This window comes from Phyllobates terribilis, unplaced genomic scaffold (genome assembly GCF_046119375.1).
Source record: "Phyllobates terribilis strain yellow unplaced genomic scaffold, ASM4611937v1 Scaffold_2__4_contigs__length_985480577, whole genome shotgun sequence".
Lineage (NCBI taxonomy): Eukaryota > Metazoa > Chordata > Amphibia > Anura > Dendrobatidae > Phyllobates > Phyllobates terribilis.
Genome location: NW_027362762.1, coordinates 82,426,099 through 82,440,820, shown reverse-complemented (window position 1 = coordinate 82,440,820; position 14,722 = coordinate 82,426,099).

Here is a 14,722-nt window from a genome sequence, read left to right as displayed (position 1 = left end):
CAGTGTTTGCAGCTTTGAGTTAATGATATGCCCGTGCTCTGGGGCCGGACTGTAGGCAGGATCTTATCCTGGTGCTCTAGGCCCGATCAGTAAGAAAATACCTGAACACAGGCCTCCCTGAAGCACAAGTGTGTTCCTCATCATTAAGACAGCCAGACAGAAAGACAGCCACAGACATAGAGCCAGCCCTAGTAAGAGAGCCAGTCAGAGACAGAGAGCCAGATATACAGCTGGCTGTCTCTCTGGCTCTGGCTGTATATCTGGCTCTGGCAGTCTCTCTGGTTGTATATCTGGCTGTCTCTCTGGCTCTGGCTGTATATCTGGCTCTCTGGCTCTCACTGTCTCTTTGGCTGTATATCTGGCTGTCTCTCTGGCTCTGGCTGTCTCTCTGGCTCTGTCTCTGGCTGTCTGTATGATGAGGAACATACTTGTGCTTCCGGGCAGCCTGTAGGCAGGTCTTTTCTTGCTGATCTGGCCTAGAGTACCAGGATAAGACCCGGCCTACAGTCCAGCCTCAGGGCACGGGCATATCATTAATTCAAAACTGCAAACACCGATTACACAAGAACCACAGGACGCATTTCTTCACCTCAGGTATCATATTAATCAGTGCAGCTGCCCCAACATGACACTGCCTGTAGTTTACTTAGCAAAATCCTGCTATGTTTGCTTTAAACACAATTATTTACATACTTTAAATGTGCACGTTGGATAACCCCTTTAACCCCGAAGGTGGTTTGCACGTTAATGACCAGACCAATTCTTACAATTCTGACCACTGTCACTTTATGAGGTAATTACTCTGGAACGCTTCAACGGATCCCGCTGATTCTGAAATTATTTTTTCGTGACATATTGTACTTCATGATAGTGGTAAAATTTATTTGATATGACTGGCGTTTATTTCTGAAAAAAATCAGAAATTTGGTGAAAATTTTGCAATTTTCAAACTTTGAATTTTTATGCCCTTAAATCAGAGAGATATTTCACACAAAATAGTTAATAAATAACATTTCCCAGATGTCTACTTTACATCACTGGGAATCAGTGTACAGTTTTATTTTATTGGCTCAATGTTAGAAAATTTCTGTGAAGCACCTGGGGGTTCAAGTTGCTCACCACACATCTAGATAAGTTCCCTGAGGGGTCTAATTTTTAAAATGATGTCACTTGCGGGGGGTTTCCACTGTTTAGGCACATCAGGGACTCCCCAAACACAACATGGCATCCGAAAATTATTCAATTAAATTTTACATTCAAAAAGTCAAATGGCACTCCTTCCGTTCCAAACCCTGCCGTGCGCCCAAACAGTGGTTTTCCCTCACATATGGGGTATCTGCTTACTCAGGAGAAATTGCACAACAAATGGTATGATGCAATTTCTTCTGTTTATGGCTCAATGTTATAAACTTCTGTGCATGATCAAACTAGCTTGCTAGTGCCTGGTGACTCGGATGTCATCATGATGACATCGGGTCACCATTGGAACGATCGGGACCCCTCTATGACGTCGCGGGTTCTCCGATCCAAGGTAAGAGGGGCTGTTTTTCCTCTCCCTGCTCCTGAAAAGTATGGCCCGGACTGCATCCCCCCATAGGGGGCTTAAGGGGAGGGCCACATGACTCAGGAGGTCTGCTAGGCCGTAATTTGGGGTGGTAATGGGTTAATGTAAGGAATAGAGTTTTGGGCGCGAATTTGTAGGGGAGGAGTATAGGGGCAGGGGGATAGTACGGGGTTATCTGATTGGCTAGTGGGGGGTATCTCTGTGGGGGGTATATAAGGTGAGGGGCGGTGGGGGTAGTCCATTCGGGAAAGTTTAACGTACCTGAATCTCCCCAGCGGCGGAGATCGGGAAGACCAGTGCGGGGGGCCAGGAGACGACCCACCCGGGATGTCGGTAGCACCGAGGACCGGTGCGATGTCCATGGGAGAGGGCAGATTGCTGCTAGGGATGAGGGCTGCAGGCGTGCTGCTGAAGTCTCTCCTCCTCCCAGACAGCGCGCTATTGTGGATAGGAGGTCCAGGTCTAGCGGTGGGTTGATCCCGTCGGGTTTACCTGGTGATGTCCCCGAGCCTGCCTCTGCCTCTGAAGAAGAGGGCCAGATTTCATCTGGCAGTGAAGAGAGTGGGGACGATCGCCGCGGAGGACACGAAACGGCTGTTCCGAGGCTTCCTCGTAGTCGGCCTGATAAGTCACATGGTTTAAATGCGCCTCGGGGGAATGCGGATGATGTAGATCAGAGGGAGCGGTATTTTCAGAGGGGCTTGGCGGCTGACAGGGCGATGGGTAGTGAACGGGTGAGCGATGTTGTGTCGGAATTTCTTAGTATGGTGCGGGGGTTTTTGTCACCTGCGGCAGGTCCTAGCGGAGTTTGGCAGGGTGGTGCTGGAGGTTCAGGGGCGGTTGCGGAGACCCCGGCAGTTGTGAGTGGAGGGATTCCCGCATCGGTTGCAGCTAATGAGACGGTTGCGGCACCAGCGGCTGCGGCGACTCCAGTGGATACGGTGCGGTTGGATGACAGAGCGAGGAGCGAGGTTTATGTGTGCTTTGATGGCCCCTTGGCAACTCATTTAAAGCAGGAGGTGCGAGAAAAAATATGGAAGGATGAGTACGTGGAAATTTTTTTCTTTGTTACCGTTGGAGAAGTTTAATTTGGACAGGGTAAAGGCAGATGAGAGTAAAAAGGATGAGGAGGAGCGCAGGCGTTATCATCTGATTCCTCGCACTTTTCAAAATTGGCTGCAGGCGTTTACCACACTAGCGAGTGTCAATGGGGAGAAAGCTCTGGAGAACAGTTCTTCATTATTTTGTTATTTAGATTCGATTAGTGAAGCATACCGTGTTTATGGCGGGACGGCCTGGCTGAGGTATGATGAACAGTTTAGGCAAAGAAAGGCGGTCCGTCCGAGTTTACGGTGGGACCACAAGGAGATTAGTTTGTGGTATCGATTGATGGCAGCACCAAAGTCGGCCTCGCAGTCCTTTCCTGGGAGCGGGGGTTCTGCCAATTCGGTGGCATCCTCGTCAGGCTCCAGGAAGGGGCTGTGCTGGCAGTTTAACGAGCGGGAATGCCGTTTTGGCACAGACTGTAAGTTTAAGCACGAATGTTCAGGCTGCGGAGGGTCTCACAGCCATTCCAAGTGTTTTAAGAAAGGAAAGAAAAAATCAAGCGACTCTTTTTCAAAAAGGGAGGACACCAGTGAGAATAGATCGGATGCTTCCGTTTCTAAGTAGGTATCCGGATAAGGAATCAGCTGTGTTGTTGAGGGATGGTTTTAATTTTGGCTTCAGGATTCCGTAGGCAGTTGTGCCACGTACGGTGCGGCCTAAGAATTTGATTTCGGCTCGGATGCATGCGGCAGTTGTTAAGGAAAAATTGGATAAGGAAATTAAGTTAGGTCCCATGGCTGGTCCTTTTTTGGAGCTTCCGTTGCCGTGTTTATGTGTTTCTCCTCTGGGCGTTGTGCCCAAAAAGGAGCCTAACAAGTTTTGGTTAATCCATCACTTGTCGTATCCTCATGGTAGTTCAGTTAATGATGGTATTGATCCAGATTTGGCATCTGTATTGTATGTTTCTTTTGACAAGGCCGTGGACTGGGTGCTGAGGCTGGGAAAAGGATCTCTCATTGCAAAAACGGACATTGAGTCCACTTTTCGTCTACTTCCTGTGCACCCAGACAGTTTTTATTTACTTGGTTGTTTTTGGGACGGTCATTATTACATGGATTGTTGTCTGCCGATGGGATGCTCGATCTCGTGTTCCTACTTTGAAAAGTTTAGTTGTTTTATTGAATGGGTAGTTAGGGAGGAATCCGGCTTGGACTCCGTATTGCACTATTTAGATGACTTTTTGTGTATTGGGCCAGCTGGGTCCTCAGTTTGTTCTTTGCTGCTTAGGACGGTTGAACAGGTAGCATCTCGCTTTGGCATTCCGTTGGCCCTGGAGAAAACGGAGGGCCCCTCCACGGTTTTGAAGTTTTTGGGCATTGAATTGGATTTCGTCAGGATGGAATGCCGCTTGCCAGAGGACAAGTTGTTAGATCTGAAGTCTTGTGTCCAATAGGCTTTGCGGGCAAAGAAATTGCGCCTGCGCCAACTGCAATCTCTTTTGGGTAAGTTAAATTTTGCGTGCAGGATTTTACCTATGGGACGAGTTTTTTCACGTAGGTTGGCTCAGGCGACAGCAGGCATTAAACATCCGTTGCATTTTGCAAGATTGAATTCGGAACACAAGGCGGATTTGTCCATTTGGGTGGATTTTCTTCAATCTTATAATGGCAAGTCGGTTTGGATGGATCAAGTCGTTTCTAATGTGGATCTGGTTTTGTTTACAGAAGCGTCAGGTTCTTATGGTTTTGGGGCCTATTTCGGTGGAAAATGGTGTGTGGGAGAGTGGCCGGAATCATGGAAGGATGCAGGTTTGACAAGAAACATGGCATTGCTGGAAATGTTTCCTATTGTGGTGGCTTTGGAGGTTTGGGGCTCTGAGATGAGGAACAAGAAAGTGCGTTTCTTCTGTGACAACTTGAGTGTAGTGCATTGTATTAACAACTTGTCAGCTGTTTCATTGCCGGTTCTGTCTCTTTTGCGCCATCTAGTGCTCAGGTGTTTGGATTTTAATGTCTGGTTTTGTGCTGTTCATGTACCGGGTGTTCAGAATTCAATAGCTGATGCATTGTCTCGCTTCCAGTGGGATCGTTTTCAGGAACTGGCGCCGGACGCGGAGCAGTTGGAGACCGATTGGCCCCGGTGGTTGTGGGATCTAGTGTCCGTGCAGCGTTGAATTTGGTGAGGTGTTCTGTTAACCCCAGTACTTGGTCTCGATATGTTTCTCCGTGGCGTCTTTGGCAGGAGCTAGAGGAGTCGGCAGGTGAGCAGGTGACGGAAGCGGACCGTCCCTATTTATTGTTGTATATGATCGGCAGGGCATTTCAGGAGGGTTTATCAGGCTCAGCAGTAGCTGGTAGGTTAGCAGGTTTGGCCTTCTTCTTTAAGTTAAGTGGTTGGAGGGACTTTACCAAGGATTTCTTGGTTCGCCAGGCGATGAAGGCATTTCGGAGGAGCTATCCGGTACGAGATTGGCGGCGCCCGGTATCATTTGAAATACTGGGTCAGCTTTTGCGTTGCCTTAGCGGTGTGTGTAGTTCTGAATATGAATGTTGGCTATTTGGGGCGGCCTTTGTTCTGGCGTTTTTTGGGGCATTTAGGATAAGCTAATTGGTGAGCAGGAATGTTAAGTGTCATGGCGGGCTGTTATCACAGGATGTAGTGTGCTCGGAGGAGGCAGTACGGTGTTATTTGAGGCGGTCAAAAACCGATACAGCCGGTAAGGGTTGTTTGGTGGAATTGTGGGCTGTGGACGGTTTGTTTGAATGCCCATTTCTGGAGGTGAGAGGTCCATCATCGGGTGCCTTTTTGTTACATCAAGATGGATCTGCATTATCGGTGTATCAGTTTATTACCATCTTCAGGTGGGGTTTAGCTAGTTGTGGTCTGAATAGTTTGGAGTTTGGTTCTCATTTATTTCGGATTGGGGCTGCCACTGAGGCTGCTCACTGGGGTTTGGGGGTTAAAGCTGTGAAAAAGATTGGTCGCTGGGAGTCGGCGAGGTATCGGTCTTATGTCCGGCCTCATATGTTATAAGATTTTCCCCCAATTTTTTGATAGCGTTATTATTTGGTAACGATTTTCTTTTCTTTTTTACATTCCCCCCCTTTGTTTTATGTGTCAGGACCCCCTCGTTTGATCTGGGTGTTAGGTCACTCGTATGTATATTGGGGTTTCATTCAGGCCGAAGCAAGACCGGCGGGGCGCCAGTTGGGCATAAGGAAGGAGGTTGCGATGGTTCGTTGGATCGGTATCAGGGGTTTGCTGTGGAGTCGGGTAATGCCCGAATTTAATTTTTATGCTGATTTGGATAGGCCCCCGCGGATATACTCGTTTTGCATGCGGGTGGGAATGACTTGGGCTCCAGAACGTTTAGAGACTTGATCCGTGACGTCAAGTTTGACTGCCTGAGGCTTTTGGAAACCTATCCTGGATTAGTGCTCGTATGGTCAGACATCGTCGCACGCCTGGCATGGCGACACGCCAGGTCAGTCGAAAGGATAAATAAAGCTCGGAGCAAGGTGAATAGGGAGGTTTCCTGATTCATTGCTCTGCATGGGGGGGTTGTGGTTCGTCATCGGGATCTGGAAGTTCCGTGTAGGGAATTTCTGCGGTCTGGTGGGGTCCATTTGAATGATATTGGCATAGATATGTGGGCATTAGCATTGATGGAGGGAGTTGAAAAGGCACTTTTGGTATGGCGGGACTCTCAGGCATAAGGTGTCATGCCTGCTCGCTATGGCGGAAAAGGAGGGGGGTTTTGAAGGCGGTTGCTTACATCGAAGGAGGACGGGGGAGCCCACTGCAGGCATGGGTGACTCCCATCGGTGTTAAGTGGGTGTTAGAATTTAAAACGGGTCCCTACTGAGCGAGGTCTCAGCGGGACATTTCTGGATGGGCAACAGTCAGCTGGGTCCTCCTGGGCTGGTTGCGGTGCAGCTAGGGGTGGCATGGTGGAGCTGTTTGTTGCAGTTTTTCAAAATGTATGGGCAACAGTCAGCTGGGTCCCCCTGGGTCGGTTGTGGTGCGGCTGGGGGTGGCATGGTGGAGCTGTTTGTTGCAGTTTTTCTCCAAAATGGTGGAGCCTTCAATTCCCCTCCTCCTTTTTCAGAGTTAATTTAATGTTAATTAATGTTATTTATATTTACATGCTGTTATATAATAAATGAGGCTGCTGTGGCCGTTATATCCAATGTCACAGTGTGGTGGTTTTTATTTATAGTAAGTGGGGGGGTTTTCAGTGGGCTGCGTATAGTAGGCCGTATAGTCATACATTCCGAAGTCATGCTTCTTCGATTGCAGCATTTCGGGGATTAATGTGCCGGGAAAGGTGCGGGATCACTCCTGGCACTGAGTGCCGGGTGTCTGCTGTCAGAATCAGCTGACACCCGGCGATGATCGCGCCCGCACAACCTCTGTGTGGGCGCAATCTCCTGTGCGTAATAGTACGTACCTGTTCCATAAGGCCCAGGGCACAGGGACGTACTTACTGACCACGTCAGAAAAGGGTTGAAATAAGTTTTTGCAAAGTCTTCATTGGTCCAACATCTAGTAGTGGATCCGTACACATGCCACCTGAATACAGCGGCCAGTTACACGCTACTGGAATGCAATTCTAGATTTCATGGTTTCAACATATTTGGTAAGGCACCTGGAATTTTTTTGTAATTTATGTATTTTAAAAAACTACATAGTCTTGAAACTTAACCCTCCGTCACATACAATATCGGTTCTAACGAGTTCACATACAATGTGACTGTCAGGCGCAGGCTAGAAAAATACCTATAATATCTAATGTTTGCAATTTCAGTGCTCTAAAAGTGATCAGTGACCTTCATAGGGATGTAATAAAAGAGACTACACATAATCAGGTGCAAAAAAAACCCATTTACTTAACATAAAACTAATAACTCTGAAATACAAACATTTCAAAACTCCCGCCAAATAGTCCCCAGTTCGACTCTGTCCAAAAACTCTACAAAGAAAATTTATGGATTTTTAATTTTAAGGTACCTTAAGTACTATTAAACACATATTCAATCTGAATTAGATCCTGAAGTTTCCCCAGAAAAATTACACTTGCAGAGCAAAGAGCAAGAATTACACATCATTTTTGCATGTGTCAGGCAGATTGCATTATGACATTTGTGACATTCATAATTAGAAAGCCTTCTGATTCCGCTTTCCGTGGTGCAGGTGGTGCATCTCCTTCTTTTGGGAGGTGGTGCAGGTGGTGAATTTTCACTATCATCTTCTGGGCGGAATCTTTTGAGCTGAACTTGAAGGCGAGAGGGGATACCGATTGTTTTCATACTTCTCCTGCGTAGCTCTCCAAGCACTAGTTCATGGGCCAATTTTTTCAGATAGAATCGTCTACGGAGTGGTTCAAGCTTGTTTTCAAGGTAAATGACTTGTGAATTTATACCACCCAAATTCAACATAGCAAAAAATAAGACCATTGGCCAGCGTTTGGTGTTTCTGCTGACGTTGAAAGTTGAGCACATCTGATCAGCTGTATCAACACCCCCTTTGGTTGCATTATAAAATGTAATTATCTCCGTTTTTTTTTGTGCCTCAGTCCCAGGATCGATGGTATCATCATCATGAAGTGTTGATAGAAGAAGTACAATTTTTTTTGCTTGTGGTACATAGGAAACCAAAACCTTTCCATTATGGAATGCAAACATACTGCTGTACTGTTGTCTCCCTTTCACACTTACAAACTGTGTAGGCAATTCTTTTTTATTTTTTCTTACAGTTCCGACATATGAAAGCTTCTGCATTTTCAGATAATCCATCAGATCACAATTTGAAAACCAATTGTCAGCTGTTATATTGCGACCCGATCCAAATAAGGGCTCAGCCAGTCTTTTTACAGCATCACTGGGTTTGTTGCTGACACAGTAAGGACCTTCTGGTTATTTTCCTGCATAAACTTCCAGGTTGTAAGTGTAGGTCTTACTGGCATCAACAAGGGCATACATTTTTATTCCATATTTGTTAGGCTTTGATGGAATATATTGACGAAAGGCACATCTACCACGAAAACCAGGGAGCATTTCGTCAAGAGTGAGATTCTCCCCAGGGCAATAGCTTTTTTTACAGTTTTCAACAAATTTTTGGAATATATCACGAATTGGAGCAAGTCGGTCATGTGTTTTACGTTCGGTTCGGGTAGTTCTGTCGTCAAACCGAAGGCAACGAATTAGAAGCTTGAATCTGTTTATGGACATAACAAGGCCAAATTTTTCAACTCCATCCCCATCTTTACTCCAAAGTTCCTCCAAACTTTGTCTATTTGCCCTATAAGCTCCTTTTAATCAAAAAAAAGCACGCAGTTCTATTTCATCTGTGGCCTTGATGGTTCTGTTGCAGATGAACTTGTCCTTTATAATGTCTATATATTGGTTGGTATATGTGACAATAGAGTCCAGAATGTCATCTGTGAATAAACTATTCCAGCATTCAACTGCAGTTTTTGCATTACTTGCAGTTCCTATAACTGCAGGAAGGTGAGTAATAATGTTTTGAGGTTCCCTAAGTTTTTTCTGGAGTGGCTTCTTGTTCCATTGGTTTTTTTATCTTTTCCCATATAATAAGATTCTACATCTTCATCCTCATCACTGTCACCATCTTGCTCTGTTTCAGAATCCACTTCACATACTTCCACCTCATCATGAGAATCAATCTCACTTTCCTCTCCTAAATCCTCATTCAGTGTTGGGTCTGCATCATCTAACAGCATGTTTGTTACTTCCTCAACATCAAGGTTTTTTGATAAATTGTACATTTTCCTCTCCATTTCAGCAGATAATCTGAAGCAAGAGAAGGAATATGTGTTAGGGAACTACTGTATATGCCTGAGCAGCACACTTTCTTTTTTAATCTGCCTTATTTCTATGAAATATCCTCACACTTTGTGCTATACATTCATAAAACAAGCTAAATAAACAATTGTGATGAATAAAAACATAAAATACCAACCTTATTGAGTGTGACGTGTTCACATACAATGAGCCTGAGAGATTAGCGCAGTTATATCTGTCCTCCTGAAGCTCTGCAATCCAACTGTGGTATGAGGTTTCACAGAGCTGCTAGAGACAGGAGACTACCTGGAGGGAGGGGATTTCCTCACAATCTGGTGAGGAAGGAGAAATGAAAGTAAAAGAGATGTGCCTGTCAGGCTTATTGTATGTGACGGAGGGTTAAGCACAAACACAAGTTTTCACCTGTTAAAGTGCGTGTTGTTTAAAATAATTTGTTGAGCTTGTTTGTGGCAAAGGATTCTACAAACATTTTGTGGTCCCAACTAGTGATGAGCGAGCACTAAAATGCTCGGGTACTCGTTGCTCGGGTCGAGCAAATTGGAATACTCGGGTGCTCGACCCGAGCAACGAGCCCAATGTAAGTCTATGGGAAACTCGAGCATTTTTCAGGCGGCTCCCCCCGGCGGTCTGCAGAGGGCCTAAAAATTGCCCAAATTGATGGGAACAGTGCTCAAATGACATGGGAACAGCATGGAGAAGACCCCTGGAAGCATTTCTGACTCTCAGGTCACTGCTGTCAACAACGTTGTCAGAGTATTACGCCACTTTTACAGACTCACAATAAAACATACAAAAACGAAACCAAAATGGATTTTCCTAGAAAATATATTAAGGAACATCCTTTCCAGGGTAATGACTTGTATATAAGGTAAAATAAATAACCCAAAACAAAAATACTCCTCCACACCTTGGGCTATGTTCACACGTAGCGTTTTTGATGCGTTTTTGCACTTTTGCATTGCTTTCAACCAAGACAAATGCATTCACTGGGAAATGTCATTTTAACATTTTACAACCTTATCTGGCCATGTGGTGTGTGACACATCATCAGACACATGCATACAGTGCTGAAAAGACATGGGAACAGCATGGGGAAGACCTCTGGAAGCAGCTCTGACTCCCAGGTCACTGCCTAAAAGTGTGCCCATCATAAGTGATCCTTGGTGCATGCGAAGATGCCTTCCGCTATGCACCTGTCATTGCAGACTTGCAACAATCACCGTCCACATCCTTGTCCCAGCGCAGCGTTCAGTTGTCCCTACCCCATTCCTTGCAATGCAAGCGCAAGTATGCAGCCAGCCACCCACCCTCCCACAGGCTGCAATACTATACTGCCAAATTTTTGACAGGTGTTTATGTAGCACCCCGAGGACTCGGCTGCTACAGGGGTATTGCACCTCGAACCAGAGGTGTGGTATTCCACTCCCGGGTAAGGATGGAGTGTGGAACTGAGCTCAGTTAGCTGCATGCACTACACTCACCCCATTTCCGGGGGATAGACCAACGGTACTCCCACCAGATAGATGTGCAGGTACGACAGCTTCTGTCCCTGGCTGGAGTGGGGGAGGGGGGAGGAACATCCCAGTGGTGTAGGAGCAGAGAGGGGAGGGACTCTGGGCATAGGTAGGAGCCCATTGGGTGCTAGTCACCTGGGCTCGGGTGTCAGAGGGAAGTATATAAGGTGGGCACCATCTCAGATCAGGGTCTGTTCAGAGAGGAGCTCAGCCAGAGAGGGCTGACAGGGAGCTGTGGCTCAGTCCGGGCCCAGCTCCAGAGTCAGGCCTGGAGTGGAGGCCTGAAGCAGAGAGACAGAGGAAGGAGAAAGAACAGAAGCGCCAGGAGAGGCCCAGAGACGCAGGAGAAGAGGGAACCCTGAGATCCCACGAGCTAACGGGTGAAGGGTTGGCAGAACAGGGTACCGGATCCCAAACTGGTGGAGGCCAAATATCCTCAGCCAGGAACCGGAGGTCGTGGACAAGTTTTGGCGCGACCCCTCGCCATATCCACCAGGAAGGCAAACCACGTATAGGGTCAGGGAAGCCGGGAAAGGTTTCACCACCAGAAGGCCCGAGGGAGCCGGACAGAGGTGGATCTCTGGTGGGGACGGCCAGTAGGAAGGAGGAGAGGGGAGCTCAGGACCACGCTCTGGAACTGCCTGGGAGTTGGCCGAGTCCCGCACCTGGTGGACGCAGCACGGCTCGGGTCGTCATCACCTGCAGGACTGACGTTAATAACAACTGTGAGTAAAGCATTGTGTTAGAACCTTGCTGTTAGGTTTTTTTTCCTTTGCTGGTCACATGACCTTGTTGGCCTATTTAATCCTGCTCCGCCCTTCTGGCTTTGCTGGACTTCATTGTATATCTACTTTCTAGCTAGCCTGTGCTCTGTATCTAACTCTGTTAGTTTGCTTGGTCTACGGACCTCTATGTTCTATCTATTTTGTTTGTTCGTCTGTCTGCTACTATTTCTGTTAGGAGGTGTCCCATATTCCTCCCAGTCCTTAGTACTTGTAGGGATTCCCTCCTCACATCTATAGGTCTCCGTACAGACTAGATTAGGACTTTAGCAGGTCTGATCGCAGGATCAGGTTCCCTGTTACATCGTAGGGATTCAGCTGAGTCTTATAGTAGGGACAGATCTCCTCTCTTTCCTTAGCTTTGGTAGCAGAACATAACAGTAAGTCCAGCCTGCAAATTCTCTAAGGAAAGATTTTTTTTTTTTTTTTTGTGTTCCATCATGGTGTCGGTTCAGGATTTGGCTAAACACCTGCAGGGACTCTCTCTGGAAGTGGCCGAGCTCCGTCAGCACGTGAGTAACTGTCCTGGAGCATATTTCTTGGAGCCTAAGGTATGTTTGCCGGATTTATTTTTTGGTGAACATCGAGAATTTTTTTCATTTAAAAATGCTTGCTTATTGTATTTTCATTTGAGACCCAAGTCCTCTGGGGATGAATCCCAGCGCGTAGGGTTCATAATGTCACTTTTGCGCAAAGAGCCTCAGGAGTGGGCCTTTTCTTTTCAACCTAGTGATACATGCTTCAGATCAGTGGATAGTTTTTTTTCTGCTTTAAGACTATTATATGATGATCCTGACCGTGTGGCATCAGCTGAGACTGAGTTGAGACGTTTAAAACAAGGATCAGGTAATGTCGAAAAATATTGTACTCATTTTCGTCGTTGGTCCACTCAAACAGGGTGGAACGATTCTGCTCTGAAAAGTCTATTTCTTGCTGGGCTCAGTGAAAGGGTTAAAGACCTGCTAATTGCTTATCCTACACCTGAGGATTTGCAACAGGCTATGCAATTAGCTATACGGGTGGATAGAAGACTGCGTGCTAGGGTTAATGAGAGCAAATCCTCTGCTATGTCAGTTTCTGGTTATGAGAATGTGTGTACTAACAGTGGTGAACCGATGGAGATTGGATCGGTGGCACCTCGCTCTCAAGAAAAAGACCGTCGTTTTTCAGAAGGCTTGTGTTTCTATTGCGGAAAATCTGGTCATTTGATTAAAGGCTGTGAGCTTCGTATGAAGAAAGAAAAAAAAATGGTCAGTCACGCCCGTATTGCCTGTTTAAATTCCAAGGGTATATTTTTAGCTGCTTCCACGATTGCTCAGGAAAAATTAATGGAATTTCGGGTGTTTGTTGATTGCGGGTCTACACTGAATGTAATTGATGGGGGATTCGTGGAAAAACTCAATTTAAAACCTGAACCTTTATCATCCCCCATTGCTGTGGTTTCTGTGGATGGCTCCCCTTTGAAGAATATTACTCTCAAGGTCAGTGAATTTCCTCTCACTATTAATGGTGTTCACCATGAGAAATTGGATTTGGTAGTGTTGAATAACTTGCCTTCTCCAGTAATATTGGGTTTGCCCTGGTTAAAATTTCACAATCCTGTACTGGATTGGTCTACCAGTGAAATTAAATCCTGGAGCCATAAATGTTATGACAAGTGTTGTAACGGGCGTATTGCAGCTTTGGATAGGGGAGAATTGCCTGTTCCTATTCAGGATTTTTGGAGAGTTTTTTCTGAGAAGGAATCGCAGGTTTTGCCTCCCCATAGAGACTATGATTGTTCTATTGAATTTGTCCCTGGAGCGACTCTTCCTAAAAGTCGTTTATTTAACCTTACCATTCCTGAGAGGAAGGCCTTGGAGGAATACATACAGACAAGTTTGGCCGCCGGTCACATTAGGCCCTCTAAGTCTCCTGTGGCGGTTGGATTTTTTTTTGTAAAAAAAAAGGACGGCGGTTTACGTCCTTGTCTGGATTTTCGTGAGATTAACAAAATTACGGTACGCAATCCTTACCCACTGCCATTGATTCCTGATCTGTTTAACCAGTTATTGGGGGCCAAGTGGTTCTCTAAAATTGACCTTAAGGGGGCATACAATCTGTTGCGCATGAAGGAGGGTGATGAATGGAAGACTGCTTTTAACACTCCTGTGGGTCATTTTGAGAATCTGGTTATGCCTTTTGGTCTTACTAATGCTCCTGCATTTTTTCAGAATCTGATTAATGACATCCTTAGACCTTTGATCGGTAAAAATGTGGTTGTGTATTTGGATGACATTTTGATTTATTCGCCAGATCTGGAGTCTCATTGGCGGAGCGTGCGTGACGTATTACAGTTATTAATGGACAATTCGCTTTTTGCTAAGCTGGAGAAATGTGAGTTCGCTGTACAGAGAATTAGTTTTTTGGGCTACATTATCTCCAGCAAAGGTTTTGAGATGGATCCGGTTAAGGTTCAGGCTGTGCAGGAATGGCCTAGGCCTATTGGTTTGAAATCGATACAGAGGTTTTTGGGTTTCGCCAATTACTACAGAAAATTCATAAAAAATTTTTCTAGTATTGTTAAACCTCTGACTGATCTCACCAGGAAAGGTGCTGATGCGGTTCAGTGGTCTTCTGAGGCCATTGAAGCTTTTGTGTATCTCAAGGAGAGGTTCACCTCTGCTCCCATCCTTATGCAGCCTGATGTTACTAGGCCGTTTTTGGTTGAGGTTGATGCTTCCTCTGTGGGGGTTGGCGCAGTATTGTCTCAGGATAACGGGGATGGATTACATCCCTGTGCCTTTTTTTCAAAAAAATTTTCGGAGACTGAACTGAATTACGATATTGGTAATCGGGAATTATTGGCTATTAAACTCGCATTTGAACACTGGCGCCACTTCTTGGAAGGTGCGGAATTTCCCGTTCAGGTTCTTACGGATCATAAAAATCTGATATATCTTGATGCTGCCAAGCGCCTGAATGCCCGTCAGGCTAGGTGGGCACTGTTTT